The 22,664-nt window shown below is 36.8% G+C and overlaps 1 protein-coding gene across 8 annotated transcripts in view; it reads left to right on the top strand.

Moving 5' to 3' along the window:
* KIAA0825 (KIAA0825 ortholog) overlaps positions 1–22,664 on the top strand; it is a 443,396-nt gene that overhangs the window by 30,372 nt on the left and 390,360 nt on the right. For 2 of the 8 annotated variants that reach the window (XM_037733317.1, XM_037733316.1), the window contains exon 1: positions 16,436–16,591. The exons of 2 other annotated variants lie outside the window; for them this stretch is intronic. The gene's annotated coding sequence lies outside the window, so the exon portion shown is untranslated. Of the gene's footprint in view, positions 1–16,428; positions 16,592–22,664 lie in introns of those variants that run through there. 4 more of the 8 variants (XM_037733308.1, XM_037733311.1, XM_037733314.1 and 1 more) reach the window with 4 other exon arrangements.

Genomic DNA, 22,664 nt, shown 5'->3' with positions numbered 1-22,664 from the left:
GGGAAAAGAGGAATAATTTATAAAAGGCACTGCAGATAATGATGCCAGCCAGTTATTTTAAAATGCATCCATCTCACCTTTTAATGAATTAGATTTGTCAACAGCAAATGTTTTATGCACTACTTCTAATAAAAGTGGCATGCTAGGAATGCGGTGCTTTGAGGTTGGCTTCTTCAAAGCTTTAGAGTATCTTCAATTCAAAGATTTTTTAAATAATAGATATTAAAAAGTATATTTAAATAATATTAAGGTTGTGACACAAACACCAAATGACAAAATTCAGGAGTTTCAAAGCAGAGGCTGACATGCTATCACGATTTCACATTAGAACTGTTTTTTAAATTAGGAATATAACAGACTGATTTGGGTATTGTATGTCAGTTTAACTTTAAATTCTCTGGTTGTTTTGGTTGGTGTCACAACCTTAATGTCAACTTTTCAAGTAGGTTTCTACATTTCCTTTGGTTCGGGGTCATTAAAAAATGCATGCGATAAATCTAAGAGGCATAAATAGGTCATGCAGAAGTGGAATTCCTTGCTCCTCTGGAGGTGAGAGACAGCTAATTTATAAATGGAAAACAGTTAGTTTAGGCATTTTCAGTAAATTTTTGGTTTTCAGTATTTGATTAAGAAAAATGTAAACCCAAATAACAAGACATGATATTGGTATAATTCTGTTCAAATTCTATTCCTCTTGTACCTCTAATCCTAATGATTTGATCTTGTTGGTGTTATCACCTCTGTAGATACACTGTTAGTGTTATCACCTCTGTCGATATAAAGAACCATGTTTCACTATTGATTTATTTTTTCACTAAAAGCACAAGTTTAATTTCATTTTGGGAATCCTTATTTGATATAATTGAGTACAGGTAAGCCCTGCCTTGCAAACTTACATCTGGCAGTCCTTTTAATAAAGTATCATTATGCAGAGTTTTTGGTAAAATCTTATTATTTTAAAGTAACACTTGTCATAGGAAGTAAAATGAAAGTAAAGTCTTATGTGTTGTGTATTTTTAAAAAAATCCAGTACCACAGCAGACAAAGGAGCAGTGAGGAACACCAATCTGTAGGGAAAGAGAAAGGAGAGAGAGGAAAGAATAAACCACTCACCCAGATCCCTCCCTTTTTCTTGATTCTTATCTGTCATCATTTGACAGAGCAGGTCTGTATGGCCTATGTTCAATATAGTTTTAATTTAGAAAAATAATGTAATAGAATTTGTATTACAGTGGTTTTTTTTAATCATCTGTGTTGAAAAAATAAAAGATAAAAGGATAGGCAAATTATCCATTGACCTTTACTTGCTGACTCTTAAAGATACCCACCAACCAAAAACACTTTCTAGCTCTCATCTTCTTTTTGATTAAAACATCTGGCTCTGGTTTTAATCAATGACTGGGTAAACATTAGTCTTTCTTTTCTAATGTACTCCATTCCTTTTATGTCTTTATTTTTCAACCAGTGTTGAAATAAATTTCTTACAGTTTTCATTTGGGAAGTTACAATGAAATTTTATCTTCATTTGTGGTCCTAACTTTGCTTTTCCTATGTATTGGCTTCTTTGATATATCATTATTATTAAATCACCACATTTTTGATAAATAATATTCTTTTAAGCCTCAGTTCTCAAAGGCAAGAAGTAATTGTGCTGCATTGTATTATAATTTGAATATGTGTACAGTTGTCTGTGAAGGCATTGATTAAATGCTCTGAATTCATTAAAAGTATAGCAGTGTTCTTCCTTGAACAAATATTTAAAATCATTGTTTAAAATATTTAAAATCATTGTTATTGTTGATATTAATACTAGTACTGACATATATTTCATTAAATAAAAATTTTAAACTATTATTGACTTTTTCGAAATTCAGAGGAAGGTATTCAAATAAATGAACTCAGTGCGTACCTGCAATATAGAAAAGTTTTCTGGCGAAGAAACAAAATATGCTCTTTAAATAGCATAGACCAAGCCAGCTTTATGCAAATTCATTTACAGAACTTTCAGATTTATGTATTTAATAAAGCTGGGTAGTGATTCTAACTTATGTATTCAATGCCCTTCATTGTACAGTGATGTTCTTTTGACTGCCTGGAAAAGAATGATGACATTTTATTTAGTGTTTCTGCTAGATCAGTCAATTCTATAAATGGCTTTCTAATGGGATACAATATATGCTTTTAATATTTTTCAATAATACTAGGAGATAACATTTATTGAGTTCTTTCTATGTGTTAGAGACTGTTCTATGTACTATCTATGGGTTATTCCATGTAATCCTAATAAAATCCTTTAATGATCTCACTCTTTCACAAATGCAGCAGAGGCATATAAGGAGGAGGTTATACAACTAGTAAGCAATAGATCGGGTATTGAAACATAAGCAATGTGACTCCAGAGTTTGAACTCTGAACTTTTGCGACTCAAAGTATGATCTTCAGGCCAACAGGGTTACCCGGGAACTTGTTACAAATGCAGAATCTCAGAGCTGCCGAAAATCTGCATTTTTAACAATGTACTTAGGTGATTGGCACATGAAAAATTGAGAAGCACAGCTGTAAACCACTATACTATTCTTGCCTTGAATTCAGAACTAAATATCTTTTAAAACTCATTTTTATTTTTCTGTATGATGCTGAATTCCTATTTGATGCTAATTTTGGAATTCCTGTCATATTTCAAGTGCATTATAATGAGATCTAATAACCAAACATAAGCAGGGATGCAAGGTAGTCCCAATATATCTTAAAATCAATTGTATAAAGAACAGAAAAAAGAAAATCTCAAAACATAAACAGAAAGCATTTATATAGAGGCAAGTAATTTTTCCAACATTTAAGACTCTCTTAAAATCATAGTGTAGCCCACTGTCTTTGAGTATAGATTCTGGAGACAGGCTGCTTGGATTTGAATCTCACCTCCTATTTCTAGCTGTGGGATCTCAGGAAAGTTATGTAATTCTATACCTAAGCATCCTTATCTGGGAAATGAGGTCTACAGCCACAGTCTACAGAGTTGTTGTAAAGATTAAATTAGTTAATGCACGTAAAGGATTTAGAAGGAACCCTCTAATGAGATAAGTGAATAAATATTAACTACTGTTGTTCTTAGCTATTATTTCCATCTTTGAATTGAATGGATTCACATCTCATATCTCTTGGCTATCTATTGGCAAGAAGTTGACAAATAGTTTTTGTTAGCAGAGCTCACCACATAAAGGGATGTCTTTGCTGTTAGAGTCCAAACCTCAAACTTCAGTTTTTGTATTTTCTGAAAACTGTCTTCCTGTGGCACTTTTTCTGTTCGTGAGTTCTTCTAAGTGCCACTTGATTATGATACTTAACCAGTTAAATTTAGTGAAATTAGTTCAAAGTCAAAATGGAATGAGTTAACAGTATGTTGTAATTTTAAATAAACATGCTTCTAAACTAAGTAAAAATAATGAGTACGTGAGTCCATTTGGCCAACCTCTTACATAAGTAATACAGAAAAATTAGATAAAGAATATTTGTTTAAAGGCTAAATGCTCTCAAATCTAGTTTGTTTCCTTTGGATGAACATAATTCTGAAATTATTATGATAGTCTGTAGGGGAATAATGGTTTGGTGTATAAGTAGTCACTTAACAACTTTTCAGAAATATATCTATATGTGAAGTGAATTTGCATGTTCTTGGAAAGTACCACTTTGAAAGCTGATTTATAAAAGGTATTGAGATAAAAATGCTTAGTTAAAAGGATGCCCTGGGAAACTTTTCAATTGCCAAAGAGAGCTTAGTTCACTAGGTCGGGGATGGGGCCCAGGTATCTAAATTTTTAACAAATGTCCTGGTATTTTGGCTTAAATTAGTTTTGGACTACACTTTGAGATACACTGCAGTAAAGGATAAAGATATGTATTGAAATAAGCTTTTGTTGACTTCACATTTATTTTTGCAATGTTGTCCTCTTTGATACTGTTTTGTTCAACCTATGACCCGACTTTATCTTCTTTGTCTCTTTTCCTACCCTCTGTTAGTAGCTCCCAACCTTTAATTTTCTGCTCTTTTCTTTTTTACCTTCTTAAAATATTTTTTTAAGAGATTTTTTTTTACCTTTTCTTAAAAAAGACCAAGGTTCTTTTGAAGTCTTTTTGTTTGTTTGTTTGAGAGGAGTCTCGCTGTCACCCAGGCTGGAGTAGAGTGGAACGATCTCAGCTCACTGCAGCCTCCACCTCCGAGGTTCAAGCAATTCTCCTGCCTCAGCCTCCCTAGTAGTTGGGACTACAGGCGTGTGCCACCACATCCTCTAACTTTTGGCTGCAGTTTCTTCAGAATCCATTAGAAATATTTAATCAAAGCAGTCAAGAAATGGAGGGCAAAATATTCAGCCTGTGTTAAGCTTTTAAGGAATTGCAGTTATTGAAAACAAAACTTGCCAATGGGAAGATATTTAAATGTATCCCCATGAAATCAAAGGGAGAATTGAACAAATTAAATGATAAGCACTCAAATTGCATGCAAGATTTAATTGTGAAATTCCCCAATTATGCTTTGAAATACCCAAGACTTATGGTGAAAATCATTTGATAGAAATGAAATTTTCTATTGGATACTTTTTGCTTGTTTGTTTTTGTTTTTTGAGACAGTCTCACTTTGTCACCCAGGCTAGAGTTGCAGTGGTGCAATCTTGGCTCACCGCAACCTCAACCTCCTAGGTTCATGTGATTCTCCTGCCTCAACCCCCTGAGTAGCTAGGATTACAGGTACCTGCCACCATGCCTGGCTAGATGTAATTTTTAGGAGAGACAAGGTTTCACCATGTTGATCAGGCTGATCTTAAACTCCTGACCTCAGATGATCTACCTGCCTTGGCCTCCCAAAGTGCTGGGATTACAGGCATAAGCCACTGTGCCCAGCCTGGTTACATTTACATTCTGGTCCAGAATGATGTTAAACTGAGAAAGGTTTTGATTTTGCAGCACTTAAATTTAGCAAACCATTCAGAATAATCATTAACATTTATTTGATGAATTTTGTCTTTTTCAATTTTTGGTCAAAGAAATGCAACCTGGGAGGCAGAGGTTGCAATGAGCTGAGATTGTACCACTGCACTTCAGCCTGGGTGATAAAGGGAGATTCTGTCTCAAAAAAAAAAAAAATTAAAATCTTGCTATAAACACAGATTTTTTCCCCATGTTTTACAAAGATCATTCTGGTATCAGTTAGAGAATGAGTTAGAAGATCATGATGCAGAAAACCAGGGGGAGGCCAGACAGAGAGGCTCACACCTGTAATCCCAACACTTTGGAATGCAAAAGCAGGATGATTGCTTGGGCCAGGAGTTTGAGACCAGCTTCAGCAACAGTGGGAGACCACATCTCTAGTAAAAAAAAAAAAAAAAAAAAAAAAAAAAAAAAGAAAAAAAAAAAAAAAAAAAAACAAAAGGAAAATAAGAAAGAAAGAGAAATGAAAGAAAGGGAAGGGAAGAGGAGGGGAGGGAAAGGGAGAGGAAGGGAAGAGAGAGGAAGGAAGGAAGGAGAAAGAAGGAGAAATTTAGAAAATTCCTTCAGTAATCCAGATGGGGTTTGAACCCTACACAGGGATATTAAGCTTAACCTAAACCTGTCTTCTTATATATTTTAAGTTCAGTTTCCTCATACATAGTGAACCGTAACCTAACTGGATATGTAAACAGACTATAACCTACTCTTGTAACAAGTAGTCTAGGCCAGGAGCAGTTGCTCGTGCCTGTAATCTCAGCATTTTGGGAGACTGAGGCAGGAGGATTGCTTGAGGCCAGAAGTTAGAGACCAGTTTGGACAACGTAGGGAGACCTCGTCTCTATCTCTCTTTCTCTCTCTCTCTCTCTCTCTCTCTCTCTCACACACACACACACACACACACACACACACACACAAATTCAAAAATTAGTCAGGCATGGTGGCTCATGTGGTAGTCATGGCTACTTGGGAGGCTGAGGTGGTAGGATGGCTTGAGCCTAGGAGGTCAAGGCTGCAGTAGGCTGTGATCATGCCACTGCATTCCAGCCTGGGTGACAGAATGAGACCTTGTCTGTGAGGGGAAAAAAAAAAAAAAAAAAAAAATAAGGGGAATAGAAAGAAAAGAGCTGGTAAAGAAACCTGAGTTGTGGCATCAAAGATAGAGTTGGTAGAAAAACAATGCTCTTTCTCAGGCAGTCCTTAATATCAAAAAAGAAAAAGAAAAAAAAGAAAAACAGTGCTCTGAGAGCCAATGCCTTTGGGGAAGAAAGAAAGCTGTGTCAAATGTAGCAGGGTGGAGGGAGGACTGGCATCAGACAGTTTTGAGGTTCTGATAACTTTAGGAGGAATTCTCAGGCCTAGCCTAAAAAGGATGCTTAGGCCAGGAGTTGTGGCTCACACCTGTAATCCTAGCACTTTAGGAGACTGAGGCAGGTGGATCACCTGAGGTCAGGAGTTTAAGATCAGCCTGGCCAACATGGTGAAACCCTGTCTCTACTAAAAATATACAAATTAGCTGGGCATGGTGGCAGACACCTATAATCCCAGCTACTCAGGAGGCTGAGGCAGGAGAATTGCTTGAACCTGGGAGGTGGAGGTGGCAGTGAGCCGAGATCGCACCATTGCACCCTAGCCTGGGCAAAAGAGCGAAACTCTGTCTCAAAAAAAAGGCAATTCTCACAGAAATGTTTTACAGTTGGAAAATTTAGATTTAACTTTAATAAATTAAACTTAAAAGATATAATTGTCATTGTTATAGTTTACACTGTAACTTTTATTCTAATATTTCTCTACAACTTATTTATTTTTACTGTGAACTTTTTTAAAATTTTAGATTGTGGGTACAAGGGCATATTGATTTGTATCAAATGGATTTTGATAACTTGTCAAGAACATCAGTTTCATTGTAATTGACATATAGAACTTCTCTGGAAATCTGATTGTGAAGTTGAGTGAATCCAAAACGCTTTTTAAAACCTCTTTGGATTTCAGTTTTATTACCTGTTTCTCAATGGTGTCTATGGGTAAAATTTTAACAGTTTTACATTTTGACTTATTAGCTGTTACTTTTCAGAATTACATCAAGAATATGTTCTAGATATTTATAATTTATTTAGTAGTTAAAAGCACTTAATGTAGTTAGTTTCTCCCTTGCAGTCTATACCTACATACTATCTCTTACATGTTCATTTCAATCCCTCAGCTTTGGTATGTGATTCATCTCTTAGTAGATAAATGCTAGGTTCTTTCATCTCAATTACAGTCATTGGTCTGATAATCCTGTGAGTTAGTCTACACAAAACAAGGAGCTCATATCAAACTCCTGGCAGGTTTAGTTAAAATTAAAATGCATGCTCAACTGTAGAGATTGTCAAGTGTGGAAATAATATTTGTCCAGCTGGACAGCTTTCTTTTGTAGTTGCTAAATGAAAGTTGAGATTCTGTCTGCTCCTTGAAAGCTTCTGTGTCATGAAGGTAATTTGGACTGTTTGTGGTTTGACAGGGATTATTAAAATCAGATGAAGTGAAGGGAAGCAAGTGTGAGAAAGCAAAATTGACACTGACACTCTCTATTATTTGCAGCTTGGATCATGATGACTATGTTGATATGATAGATTCACTGTTGAGATAAGTAAAGCAGCAAATAAAATAAAAAGCAAGTATAGTGATATATTTTTAGATTTAACATGAAGAAATCCAAAATTTAATTTCATTGATTGTTTTTTACATAAATTTTCAGGTTATTTCATATGAATTTGTTTTAACCACCAACAAATTATACTTCTATTGAACTACAGAATTAAAAAGTATACTACAAAGACTGTATGACAGAAGATTAAATATTAAAGAAGTAGATCGCACAATTAAGTCATAGAATTTTAAAACTAGAGAATCCTTAAAAATCATTTTTATCTAACATCCTTTCTTTGTAGCTGGAAACTAAAAAGCGTTTTAAGGTATCACATTTAAATTTTAATTGATAGCTTCCTACCTTTTCATAATTTCTAAAAAAATAGCTTAAATAGTTTAAAAGCCATTTAAAAATGATTGAAACCACATTCATAGATAACATTTTTCTGTTTCATAATATTATGTTATTATAATTATATGTACCCTTTAAATAGTATTATCTACATTGGTGAAATAAATGCCTTTCATAAATGTGATTTTCTACTGGCAACATTATTAGTGTAGAGGAAGTTATGACTAGAAGGCTATTTCAAGATGTCAATCAATAAGGGCTATAGTAAAAATATATAATTATTTAAGTGGAAGAGGAATTAAATATGAAGAACTATGTATATATAAAAAAAAGATGAAGAATCTGGAGGTTTTCTATGTATTGTGGAAAATCCTGTGTTTGTTTATTTAAGCAGGGTAGTGAAATTGTAACCTGGGGAATGCACCCAGCTCCCAGACCTCATAGGTTCTTGGCCTCTCTAAACCCTCGGGTCTCTGGATGGAGGCGTGAAGCTGAGAAATTCCTACATTTGAAACCCCTCCCCTAGTGGGCCCAGGAAGAGAAGTTTCTTTAACACAGTCCCTCAAAATGATCAGATTGAGTTTATAAAATGAGAAGTCTAGAGTCTACATGCAAGACAGACACCAACTGGGTGTCCTACGATTCAATTCAAATTCAAATTCTGTCAATTCAAATAGTGTCAGTTCAAATTATGTCAATTGAAATAGTGTCAATTCAAATTCTGACACTACCAGGACCCCACAAGTTAAGAGCTCCGTCCCATAAGACTGCCCTCACTACACATGCCAGCTGCCGGTGAGTTTCCCAGATGACCACACTTCTGCCCCAAAGACTACAAACTTGGGGGTTGCCACAGTTCAATAATTCATCAGAATGATGCACAGAACTCGGGGAAGCAGTACACTTATAGTTTTATTAGAAATGATACAATATAGGAATAGCCAAATGGAAGAAATGCATAAGACAAAGTAAGGAAGATGATTATGGCACAGAACTCCCATGTTCTCTCTGGGTGTGCTATCCTCTCAAGACATGGATGTGTTCACCAATTAGGAAACTTCCTGAACCTCCTCGTTTAAGAATTTTTATTGAAATCCATTGTGTAGACATGTAAATCATTGGCCATAGGTGATTGCCTCAATCCTAAGTCCCTTTCCTGCCTCTGGAGGTTAGAGTTAGAGGGAGTGGGGCTGAAAGCTAATGCAGCAATCAAATGGTTGGTTCCTTTAGACTAGCTCCCATCCTGAAGCTCTTTAGGGGTCCTCCAGAGTAACCTCATAAACATAAAATCAGCTGTGAATAACAAAAGACATTTCAATCACTCAGGAAATTCCAAGGATTTTTGGAGCTCTGTGCCAGGAATGGGGAAAGGAGTTAAAACCAAATTTATGTGTCTGTGTGTGTGTGTGTGTGTGTGTGTGTGCACGTGCGCATAATTATACCGTAAGATATGAGTCTTGAAAGCCAAATAGGAGGTTTTTCAGCAAGAAATAATGTCCAAATCTGCGACACTGGTAGTAGACAGAGGTAAATGTCATCTTTGAGAGCATTTGGTGACCATTTAAGATCTTGGGGAAAAAAAGTTTCAGAGAACCATTTAAAACAGAGATCAGCAAACATTTTCAATTAGAAAGGCCAGATAGTAAATATTTTAGGATTTGTGGACCACATATGGCCTCTATAGCACATTCTTTTTTGTTTATTTTTTATTTTTACAACTCATTAGATATGTATAAACTATCCTTGCATGACATAGAAGAGCAAGTCATGTCATAGTTTGCTGATACCTGATTTAAGATACGAGGGCAAGAAACAGGGAGATTAGGTAAATTGTTATCCTATAATGCAGGAAGAGAAGCCAGTTTAAGGAAAAGACTCAGAATTACATTTTGGACATACTGAGGTTTCATTGGCCATCTGAAGTTTTGCCCAAAATAATTACTGACATGAGGCACATGAGTGGGAGAAAAGATATATGAATTTATTTTTGTGTATATATGGAGACTTTAGAATGAAGACCCAACTCCTACCCCTCCCAGTAAGAGCTTATCTTGAGGTTACTATCTTGAGGTTACAGAAAGCATGAGGGCTCAGAGAATGGCCAAGAATGGATTATGATGGCAAATTAAGTTATAGGAGGGAGAGAAGAGGCTTGACTAGCCAAGGTAGTCTTGTTACGTAGATGAAACCTCACAGGTGGCAACCCTCAGAGAAAAAACGGTAAATGTTTCTTTTCAGATTTTTAGAGGTGTCAGAGTCTCGGTTCATCTTTCCTAGATCCAGACAAGAGAAGGCCTGGCTGCATTAATGTAGATTCTTTATGAATGCATGTGTTTTCTTCACAAAAGACAGTTTTGCAGGGCCACTTCTATTTCCTGGCCTTCTGACAGCCACCTCAAAATATGAAATATAATTTGTGGTAAAATATTTTGGTCCCCATCATGAGTTTAAAGAACCTTCGAATCAGTTATATGAAACTGTCTAGTAAGTACTTGGAAATGTGTATCGGGGTTTTGGAGAAAGGACTAGAATTAGAGATATAGACTTTGAATTTTCATCATAGAGATGATAGTGTCAAACTGAAATAAGCAAAAGAATCAGAATCCAGTTTTAAAGAGTTTATTCATGTGAAAAGCTGGGAGTAGCCATCTAAGAAAGACAGACTCCAGGGAAATGGGGTCAGTTAAAGTCTTGTTTATACAGGTAGAAAACAAAATAAATTTAGTGAGATTGTACCATTTTCTATTCAAGGCTGGTTTATGAATTACAACAATTTAATTAGTTACAGTTTGTTTTCATTTCTAAACAGCTTGTTTTCATTTTGTGTCCAATTTAAAAGAGAGTATTTAACATTCTATCTTAGACAGTATAAGAGTCATGAAGTCTTTGTATAGAAAATCTAACAGGGAAGTTAATCTATAGTAAAGATCAACAGTTAAGAGAAAAGGGATCTTCCCTGGCACCCTGTAGTCCTTTACAACATTTTCCAAAACAAAATAAATTGCTTTATAGAAAACGTAAGATAAAAGTGCTCTTGTAAAATTACATAAAATGCTGTTGATTTGCTTGAAGAAAGCTCAGTAAAGGTATTTCAAAGAATACAGGTTTAAGGAAGAAAAAGTAATATCCTTTTTTCCCATCTTAGGTTCATAGCTGAGGATCCGGTAAGCAGAAGACAGATTAACAAGAGAAAAGCATACAAATGTATTTGATATAAGTTTTACATGACACAGGAGCATTCAAAAATAAAGACCCAGGGAAACAGAACAACCTGTGTATTTTTATGGACAGTCACACAGAAGAATGATGCTTGACAAAAGGCTATGATCTAATAATATATTGGTGGAATTTAGCAAGATCTATTTGTTTTGATTCTTCTCTGTGTGTCTGTGTCTTCAGAGATAAAGACATTGCTTTCTTCCAGGTATAGGGAATGTATCTGTGGAATGAAGGTCTCATGACTTACTTCAGTGAAAGGTGGAAAATTCTTTTATAATCTACTTCAGGTAAGAAGGGCAGGAGTAAAGTCAGAGAGACCTTCCTGTTTCTGGTGTTTTCTCAAGTGCCAAAGTACTCCATACTTTGGGGTAACATGTCCCAAACCTCATCACAGGTCTAGAGAGAACCCTATGGTGAATATTGGTGTTTAATGGCAGATATGGGAAATAAGCCTATCAAGATATTTATTAATTTAACACAAAAAACTACTGCTGTTAGTTTAAGGGAAAAAAAATATGTTGGGCAGTGGAACATGGAGAGGATTTATTGTGTGTATCTCACATAATCAAAAGAAAACTTTGTAAGTAATCACAGAACAGCAAAAACTGCAGTTCTAGTGGCCTCAGCCAGAAAAATTCCTACGCATGCTTTTAGGAGGCTGGAATTAACTTGATTGGCTTACTACCAGTGATGTCTTATCCCTGGCTCCATTCCAAATTTCAAAACTCATTTAATACATATCTGATGGTCTAACCCTAAATTCATTATGACTAGGGTTAGGTCCTATCACACAGAAATAGGCCCTCATTGTATATCTGTATGTTGTATATCAGATTTAAAAAAAAATTAGCTTTGCATGGTGGCTTATGCCTGTAAGCCCAGTACCTTAAAGGCTGAGGCAATGTGTATTGTTTGAGCCCAAGAGTTTGAAACCAGCCTGGACAACATGGCAAAACCCAATCTTTACAAAAATTAGCCAGGGATGGTGGCATGTGCCTGTAGTCCCAGTTGCGAGGGGGCTGAGGTGAGAGGATCACTTGGCACAGGAGGTCGAGGCTGCAGTGAACTGTGATTGTGCCACTGCACACTGGCCTGGGCAACAGAGCCAGACCCTATCTTAAAATAAATAAATAATAAAATAATTTTAAAAAGAAATGTGATCTGGCCAGTTACCCAAAATGATATTTCCTACTGGGAGCCTGGTAAACAAATAAATGATGTGAGAAACAAGATGGAAAACTAGGAAGGTGTGCTGTTTAGGAAGATTGTCAAGAGAAGAGACAATTTCAAGGAAGGAGTAGCTATCAGTACTGAATACTGCAAAGAGATTAAGCTTGATAGGTACTGAAAAATATTTTGTCAATTTCAGTGTAAGGTTTGAGGCAGAAAGTATTACTCTGGGTTGAGGAGTAAATGAGAGAGAACACAGGAAATATAGACTGCTATTTTGAGAAGCTGCGATATGAAAGGAAGTAGGGTAGGCTTTGCTGGTTTCTAAAAAGTAAGAAGCTTGGACATGTTTATAGTCTGCTGAAAGAGATATTGATACAAGACTGGTGATAATTCATGCAGCAAAGCTCTGGGTGACATAAAAGTGTATTGTAATGGGTATATTTTATAATCAAATTAAAGTTAAGCTAAATAATAATGTCACCAATATTTTAGGAAAACAGTACCACATTAATATGACTAGCTAATTAATACATTTTTAGGATAAATTTTTAAACTCTTGAAACATAATTTAAGAACCTTAAATCCTTTAGAAGAAATCATTTTGATACAAAGTACATGCTAAGTTCAAATCATTGTTATTTAATTATTAAAAGAGAGTTTCTTTAAAATGTAATTGACATCTATCCAGGCATGTGGCTCATGCCTGTAATCCCAGCAATTTGGAGGCCAAGGGAAACAGATCGCTTGAGGTCAGGAGTTCCAGACCAACCTGGCTGACATGGTGAAACCCTGTATCTATTAAAAAAAAACAAATTAGTCACACATGGTGGCACATACCTGTAATCCCAGCTACTCAGGAGGCTGAAACAGGAGAATCATTTGAACCCAGGGGGCAGAGGTTGCAGTGAGCAGAGATCGGCCACTGCACTCCAGCCTGGGCAACAGAGCGAGACTCTGCCTCAAAAAAAACTAATTGGTATCTCATAAACTATATTTGTTATTATTCCCATTTGATACGTAATACAAAACTGCCTTCTGAAAAGTGCTCCGTAACTTAAATTTTCTACTAATTCAGATGTACTTTTCTTCAAATTAATAAACTTTTACTATACTTGAAAATTTATTAGTCAATATCACTAATCCCATGATCTGTGACTTTAGTTCTAATCTCAAAAGATAGAGTAATTTTATGACTTTGAAATCATGTGAATATATGAGTGCCAGTTTTAAAGGAATGCTAAAATTCTAATTCAAATTTATATTATCTTGTTTTCACCTTCCATTAAAGCAAAAGATGGTTAGGAGTGCATAAGAAAATTATGCAGTTATTAAAGTGAAAATATTTTCTATAAAAGTACATTAAAAATAAAGCAATGTCAGAATTGGTGAGTAAATCATATGACAATTAATTCTGTTTGCTTGTCAAGCTACAATAGTGTATTCTGACTGATCCTGTCAATTTCTACTGCATACACACACATATATAAATAATTAATAGAGGAGTTACAATGGAGTATCTTATATTTTAAATGGAGGAATTTTAATGTATATTAATATGAGTACTTACCACATATATATTGATAATTTAGTTTACATAATTATAGTAATCAGAACTTCCACAGTTATTAGCAGAAAGCATAACAGTCTATATAAGAAAACCTAATATATAGATGAGAAAATAAATGGAATGGAATAACAAGTTCTTTGTTTCCTAATATGACTTCAATGTCTAAGGGGTTTAAATGACTATCAACAAATTGAGAGTCACTCAAGTGTTTATGTAGTCATTGGTGGAAGGCTAAAACATTAAAACCTCAACTCCCCATAATTAATAGGAAGAAATAAATTTCAGCAACCCTAAAACATTACAAGTAAGATCTGCCCTTTAAAAAAGTTGATGGTGTTTTTTGTTTTGTTTTGTTTTTGCAATTATGTAGATTTCATAATGAAGGACATTTGAATTTCTTTGATTTTCTTCAACACAGCTATGTTAAATTTTCTGTCCGAAATGTCACATATGGCTGTTTCTCTAGGATTGATCTCTGGTGTCTTAGTTAGTTGGGTGAAGTCATATTTTCCTGGATGGTCTTGATGCTTGTGGATTATTATTATTATTATCTGCCTGGGCATACAAGAGTTAGGTATTTATTGTAGTCTTCACAGTCTTGGCTTGTTTGTGCCTGTCTTCCTTGGGAATGCTTTCTACGTATTTGAAGGGACTTGGACCCCATGCCCAATAACACTGTATCTTGCAGTCTTACAGAGGTACCGCCTTGGCAATCTTTGATATGATCCAGAAGAATTCACTAAATTATCCAGCAGAGACTCCTCCCTTACTTTCTCCCAAACAATCTGAGTCTCTCTCTCTCTCTCTCTGTGCTGAGCCACCTGGACTTGGAAGTGGGGTAATATAAGCACTCCTGTGGCCACCACCACTAGAACTTCCCTGGGTCAGACCTGAAGTCAGCACAGCACTGGGTCTTGCCTAAAGGCTGCTGTAACGACTACCTCGTTACCACCTATGTTCACTCAAGGCCCTAGGAATCTCCATACAGCAGGTGGGGAAGCCAGCCAGGTTTGTGCCATCCCTTCAGTACAGTAAGTTCCTCCATGCTGTAGGTAGGTTCAGAGATAACTGTCTAAAAGCCAGGGATTGGAGTCAAAACCCTTAGAAATCTGTCTGGTGTTCTGCTCTACTGTGGCTAAGCTGGCCCTCAAACCACAAGACAAATTCCTTTCCACTGTTCCTTCCCCTTTCCATAGGCAGAAGAGCCTCACTCTGTGGCCATCATCTCCACAGGCCCAAATGGAGTGTTGCCAGGCTACAACCAATGTTACCATAAGGCCCAAGGGCTCTTCAGTCAGTCAGCTTGTTGTGAATGTTGCCAGGCATGAGACTCACCCTTCAGGATAGTGGACTCCCATCTGGCCCAGAGCAGGACCAGAAATGGCATCCAAGAGCCTAGGCCTGGGCTTGAGGACTTCAAGAGCCCACTTAGTGCTCTACCCCACTGTGGCTGAACTGGTATCTAAAGTGCAAAACTAAGTCCCCTTTACTTCCGCCCCCCCCCCCCATTTTTCTCAAGCAGAAGGAGTTTTTCACCAAAGTCATCACAGCTGGGAATATGTTAGGTCTCACCTAAAGTCAGCATGTCTAAGATTCTCACCTGAGACCCACAGTATACTACCTAGATATCATTGTTAGTCATCCAGGGACCAAGAGCTCTCTAGTCAGCAGGTGATGAATCCTGCCAGGACTGGGTCCTTTCTCATCAAGGCAGCTGGTTTCTTTCTGGCCCAGGTTTTGTCTAGAAATGTCATCTAGGAACTAGATATCAGCAACTGTGTTTTCTACTCTCTCAGTGCCCCCTTCAGTGATTGGAAGTTAAAACCAGGTAACTTTACCTGATTTTTGGTTCTTATAACAGTGCTTTTTTGTGTGTGCTTAGTTAAAATTTGGTGTTCCTGCGTGGGGAACCATTGGTGGAATCTTGTATTCAGCCATCTTGCTCTGCCCTTCTGACACTCTGTACATCAAATTTCAGGTGTTGAAAAATCTCATTTTTTTTTCATATTTGCCTTAGCATAGGACACTAAAAGGCAGAAAATTCTGAATATGGAAGACTAAGCACATATATTTACTTTTGTTCCCTCCTGAAATCCTATTGAAATGTCAGTAAAGACATGTAGTAAAGCAAACCTGAAAGAGATATGAGGTGCCATTGGGGTATTTCTAGAAGATAGAAAGTAGAGAGGCTCAGACCAATGAAGAAACTGGAGGCATGGAAACAACACTCTACAACATGCAATAGAAGAAGTTGCTATGGTAGTAAGAGCCATTCGCTGGAGTAATGCCAACTTCAAAGACAAAAATAAGAGAATGAAGTAGGCTACAGGGTAGTCATCAAAGAGGGAAGGAACTGAAGAAATGTTTATGCGCAGCTAAACAGGTTAGCCCCTTCCTCTCATTATGCTATAGCATTTGCCTCCTTGAAATGTTTTTTCAACAAAGTTGAAAATCTAGTGGTTAGCACATATAGCTATGGGTGTTGACCACAATATGAGAAGCAGAAAAGATTCTAGGTTACTTCTGAGCCTCTGCCAGGGCCCAGGAGAGAACAAAGAAGCAGTACTAACCCACAGTGAGAAATATAAATTATTCTGTTACAGGAAAGGGGTCCCTATCCAGACCCCAAGAGAGAGCGTTTTTGGATCTTGCAGAAGAAATAATTCAGGGTGAGTCCATAAAGTGAAAGTAAGTTTATTTAAAAAGTAGAGGAATAAAATAATGGCTACTCCATAAACAAATCAGCCCAGGGGGCTGCTGGTTGCCCATTTTGTGGTTGTTTCTTGATGATATACCAAACAAAATGTGGATTATTCATGCTTTCCCTTTCTAGACCATGTAGGATAACTTCCTGATGTTACCATGACATTTGTAAACCATGCATAGATGGGAGTATAGCAGTGAGGATGACCAGGGGTCACTCTCGTGGCCATCTTGGTTTTGATGGGTTTTGCTGGCTTCTTTACTGTAAGCTGTTTTATCTCTTAGCCCTTAATCCTAAATTTAATCCTACTGCAAGCTGTTTTAACCTTTAGCCCTTAAACCTAAGGGTTGCAGAGGGAGGAAGGCCCGTTTTCTGTAAATTCTTCAGGTTGAATAGGGATGATGATATTCCTGCCTAACTATTAGGGTCTCTTGTGTTCAGGGTGGAGAGGAGCTCAGTCAGAAAGCATCAGTATGGTGAGGGCCATTCACAACTCTGAACTTCAACAAAAGGTGATATCTGGAAGATTAGTAAGTATTTGATTTAAGAAAACATTCAGTCAACTTGTCCTGCATTCCTATACAAAGAGTACAACAGCAATATATTTGACAAGAGTAAAGCAAAATAAGTAAAATTATCCAAAATAACTAAATAAGAAGCATTTCTATGAAATGGACAACTGCTGGAACCAAGATGATATGAAGTTACTAGCTGATTTCAGTACATGCCCAGAATTGGAATATTGATCCAGATTTTTACACTACCCATTTCTCTTGTTTTTTCTGTGCAGCAGCCAGAGATCACTGATTGCTTTACAGGAATAAGCAGGGTTAGCCTAAATTGCAGAAACAAACTTAAAAACAATAAGATTAGAATTTAATAACAAGTATATTATAGTTCTTGAAACATAATATTTCTCTCTCCAGTTTCCCATTTCTACTAAAGACAAATCATGGCAAGACCAATTTGCTTTATTGTACTTAGCTTGATTATTTGTATAAAGTGCAGCAAGAATAATTACTTCTTACATATGCTCTTTTCAAATTGGTTTTGATGCAACCAGTTCCATAGAAGGAGACTTTATTTATTTTTGTTGTTGTTGTTTGTTTGTTTATTGAGACAGAGTCTCGCTCTGTCATCCAGGCTGGAGTACAGTGGCACAATCTCAGCTCTGCCTCCTACGCTCAAGGAATTCTCCTGCCTTAGGCTCCTGAGTAGCCGGGATTACAGGCATGTGGCACCATTTCTGGCTAATTTTTATATTTTTGGTAGAGCCACAGTTTCTCCATGTTGGCCAGGCTTGTCTCAAACTCCCAACCTCAGGTGATCCTCCTGCCTTGTCCTCCCAAAGTGCTGGTATTATAGGTGTGAGCCACCACACCTGACCTTAAAAATTTTTTAAAGCCAAGCCAAGCTATGGGTTTGTTCCCTCAAATACTTATGAGTTGAGTAAATTCTTCTCCTTTTAAGGTCCCAAGATAACTTAGAGCTCCTAGATCTGTTAGAAAGTGACATTCTTTACTTACCACATGTTAGAAACCCTCTACAGGGACTGTGGAGGCAAGGTATGAGGCCAGTTCCCCAAAAGACTTTTATAGGTTTTACAAGTCAAGTTTGATTCCTTAAATGAAAGCACATCATTCCAGTCAAAGCCTTGGTAAAATAGCCAGTGTCTAGGATTGTGTCCCGTTACAAAGGAAAACAGATTCCTTTATTTTTTCCCCAGACTGGAATGCAATGGTGAGATCTCAGCTCATTGCAACCTCTGCCTCCCGGGTTCAAGTGATTCTCCTGCCTCAACCTCCCAAGTAGCTGGGATTACAGGCACCCATCACTGTGCCTGGCTAAATTTTGTATTTTTAGTAGAGACAGCATTTCTCCATGTTAGCCAGGCTGGTCTTGAACTTCTGACCTCAGGTGATGCATTCACCTCAGCTTCCCAAAGTGCTGGGATTATAGGTGGGAGCCACCACACCTGGCCAAAAACAGAGTCTTATTGCACTTATGCAAATAACTATTTTGCCATAAATTAAGAACATTCACAAATAGTTTCCAAATTCTGGAGAAATTATGTAGAGAGAAACAAATATGCCCCCAATTTTGTTCACAGGAATATACATTACTCAATTGTTAAAAGCTGTAAGTAGCTCAAAATAAAAGTTTTCTTGGCTCTGAAAAACAAAACAAAGGATTGGCAACATTTTAAGCAAAACGTTAAAAAGATTATTTTAGGCTTCTCTTAGATTAGTCCATGTGTAGTTAACTCCTGTTTGATAGTCATGGAACATTTCAGCTCTCCATGAGAGTCCTGAAAGTTTTTTCCTCTATTCTGATGTCACAGTCTCCAAAGTTATCAGAAAACCTGCATTCAAGAACACCTGCTAGAGTTCTATATAAATCACCTTCTAAAGAGGATCAAAAGAAGACAACAATTGTCTGTGGATGACAAAACATCTTAGGATAGCCACAGTTAAAAACATAATTGCCAGATTTGGCTAACTCTGTAGCATACAATGATTTAGTGTAATAATTATAGTTATGAATAACATACACTAAGTCATTTCAGAATTATAAATTTCCTGTAATTTTGTAACATATACCAATAATGTATTTATACAAATGCAGCTCAAAGAAAACCAATCACCATTTTACATTTGATAATGCTTCCTGTATGACTTTATACCAGATAAGCCAAATGTCACTGTTGCATTAATGCATTATTGGTATCAAACTGAATTCTTAATAAAACCTTACAGACAACTATATTTAATCTTAATCAGTTTGACCATAAGGTAAGATTCTCATAAACTTTTTATAATCCTTTACAATTTTTGTTAAAGAGCTGATTAAAAGCAGGTTTTTGCTCTAAGGAAAAACTGTTGTGATTTTATTCCAATGTATGGAAACACTCAGTAATACCCCTTTAACTTGAACCAATATGTTCAGACACAGAATTTCTTTTACAAGATTAATTTTTCACAAACTTTCCACATTTGTTTAAACCATCAGCCTTATTTTATCTAACTTAAAACAATCATTTAGGCAAAAAAAAGAAAAAATACACATTACCTTGACTTCTTATAATCGTTTACCAAAAGTATATTCTATTTTCCTTACAGGCCTTTTCTGTAGACTGTTTTTTTTAGTAGTCTCAATTACATGTTAAATGTTGACTCTTAGCAACTTTTACTTTTGGTAAAAACGTTGGTAAGTAAGGGATTAACTATGTACTGGGTGTGGAGCCTAGGACTCAGGCAGAGGTGCAGATAAGGTCTGATTTTTTCCAGTGTCAAACTTCACATGCACCAGGCCTTACCCAGCTGTAAAGCAGGCAAGTTGTAGAGTTAAGAGTCCTAGTGGCATTTTATGAAGCATTTAGGAGGTCTAATCACCTTTAAATTGTATATTTCGTGTATAAATTCCCTTTCATAAATATTTTACAAATTACACAGACAATCTATGACATACTTGGACTTTTTGACTTGTCCTAAACATCTCTCTTTTAAACAACCAGTTATTTTACTTTAGGACAAAAATTTACTATATAAGATCCTTTCTTATATAAAATCTCTTTTCTTTATAACCTTCTTTGCATAGCAAGGGTCATGGCTAATTTCACATGTCCCCAGTCTTATCTAGAATCTAATGCTCCAAGACAAATTTAATAACTTTTAAAAGTCAAAGAACCAGTTTATGACCTTGAAGTATTTAGCAAACTTAATATCTAACCCACATAATTTAGACCAAATGTTTACATCTTTGAAGATATTTTTATTTTACCAATAATGTTTAAAACTTTTTATTTCTCAAAGATTAAGTCACATGAACTAAATAAAATGCATTAAACTTTTTACTTTTATGACAAAAGATTTCATTTCAGCTGTTCTTAAGCCAATTAATCAAAACTCTTTCATATATATACTCCTCTTCATGAAAGAACAATACAGAGAGACACACAAAGTTCACCAGATTCGCTACAGCTTATGACTAGCCTCACAATCCCTTTTTCCCATTAATCAAAACTTTACAGGAGATAAACAGTGATTTTTACCATTCATTCAACTGGTTTGCACAGGATAGAAAGGAAAGCATTGCCTCAGGCAGGGTGGGGAAGGCAAAGACTTCAGAGAGACCAGAGAAAGACCTACTTATTGCTCAGAAGTTCAAGTGGCCACTTGTTGGTTGTGAAGGGATCTTTTCCAGCGGTCCATCATTTCTCACATTTTCCCCTTTTTGGGGAAGATTAAGCTTCCAATGTTCCATGATCCTGTACATGCCTAATCCTGTCACCTATAGCCATCAGCAAAGAGTGCAAGACAGATTAATCCAAAGAGAATAGCAGTTCACATCCCATAGTGCCAAACCCATTCTCAGCCAAAAGGGACTTTACCGAGAGGGGCCTCCAACCCCCTAAATCTTATAAGAGACCCTAACCCTCCTAAGTTGGGCCTCTAACCCAAGGTTGGTCAAGCGTCCTTGCTTTTTATTAAGAGGGGTTTCTAACCCACTGTCTTAGGAGTGACTTTGACTCCCCTAAGTTGGGCCTCTGATCTAATCCCTTTATTTATCCAGGTATCCCACCACTTACTTAGACTCAGCTGATCAGCGCTGCGGTCCATTTCCTTTGGATCAGGGGGTTTCTTCAGTATTGTCCCTTCAGGATTTGCCAGAAAGATGTTACTGAGCCCCACCACTTGCCCAAAGTTAGCATTTGGGTCAGGGGTTTCCTTACTATAGTCCATTCCATGGTCACCAGAAAGATGTTACAGAAATGGGTCCTGATCCAGACCCCAAGAGAGGGTTCTTGGATCTTGTGCAAGAAAGAATTCAGGGTGAGTCCATAAAGTGAAAGCAAGTTTATTAAGAAAGTAGAGGAATAAAAGAATTCCTGCTCCATAGACAGAGCAGTCCCAAGGCCTGCTGGTTGCCCATTTTTATGGTTATTTCTTGATGATACGCCAAACAAGAGGTGGATTATTGTGCACTTTCTAGACCATATAGGGTAACTGCCTGCCCTTTCTAGACCATATAGGGTAACTTGCTGACATTGCCATGGCATTTGTAAACTGCCATGGTACTGGTGGGAGTGTAGCAGTTAGGACAACCAGAGGTCACTCTCATGGCCTAAGAAGGTTTTGATGAGTTTTGACTGGTTTCTTTATCAGCAAGATTTTTATGATCTATATTTTGTGCTGACCTCCTATCTCATTCTGCAACTTAGAATGCCTTAACCATCTGGAAATGCAGCCCAGTAGGTCTCAGCCTTGTTTTACCCAGCTCCTATTCAAGATGGAGTTGCTCTGGTTCTCACACCTCTGACAATTCCACTCTAGCTATAATGTATTCTTGGTTGGCCACCTCTGGAAATCATCAGTTATGTGCTTGCTTCTGTTCATAAATCCAAGCCTGCTGGTAGATACACAGTATCCACTCATGTAGTATCTGAATCAACCTTCCTGCTCTGGAGGGAGTGACCTTTTGGATAAAACAACCTCTTAACAGTAGAGAAAACTCTTGCTAGGTACCAATATATATCAACCTAGTGTTTTGTCAATAAATAAGAATGGATTACCATGGATCATTTAGACATTTGAGGCAAATCAATACCATGAAAGAAGAGAATCAAGTTTAACCAAATGAATGGTAGGGGTAGAAAGGCTAGCAGTCTACCAAAGATTAATGATCTCTGTTCATGGTATACAGTTTTCCTGGAATCCACTGCCCAACGAGTGGCAGCATCTCCCAGACACCTTTGCAGCCAGGTAGGTTCATGTGACTAGCTCTCACTAGAGAGCTCTTAACACATTTAAGCAGATATGGTAAGAGTCATTTATTGGCTAAAGTAATCAGGAAGCCAATTTGTCTTTCCCATTTATTTCTTTCCTCATAGTTTCTTCACTTATTTCTTCTACTTAAATGTCACCTCCTTAGATACCTACCCTGAGATTCCTAAATAAAATGGCTCACATTCTGCCCTTGCTCCATGTCTCTTAATCTAGCCTATCACCGTGCTTTACTTTTTTTTTTTTTTTTTTTTT

The sequence above is a fragment of the Cebus imitator genome, unplaced genomic scaffold (assembly GCF_001604975.1).
Source record: "Cebus imitator isolate Cc_AM_T3 unplaced genomic scaffold, Cebus_imitator-1.0 Scaffold515, whole genome shotgun sequence".
Classification (NCBI taxonomy): domain Eukaryota; kingdom Metazoa; phylum Chordata; class Mammalia; order Primates; family Cebidae; genus Cebus; species Cebus imitator.
The sequence above is the reverse complement of the archived record's forward strand: the minus strand, read 5'-3'. Positions and strand labels throughout refer to the sequence as shown.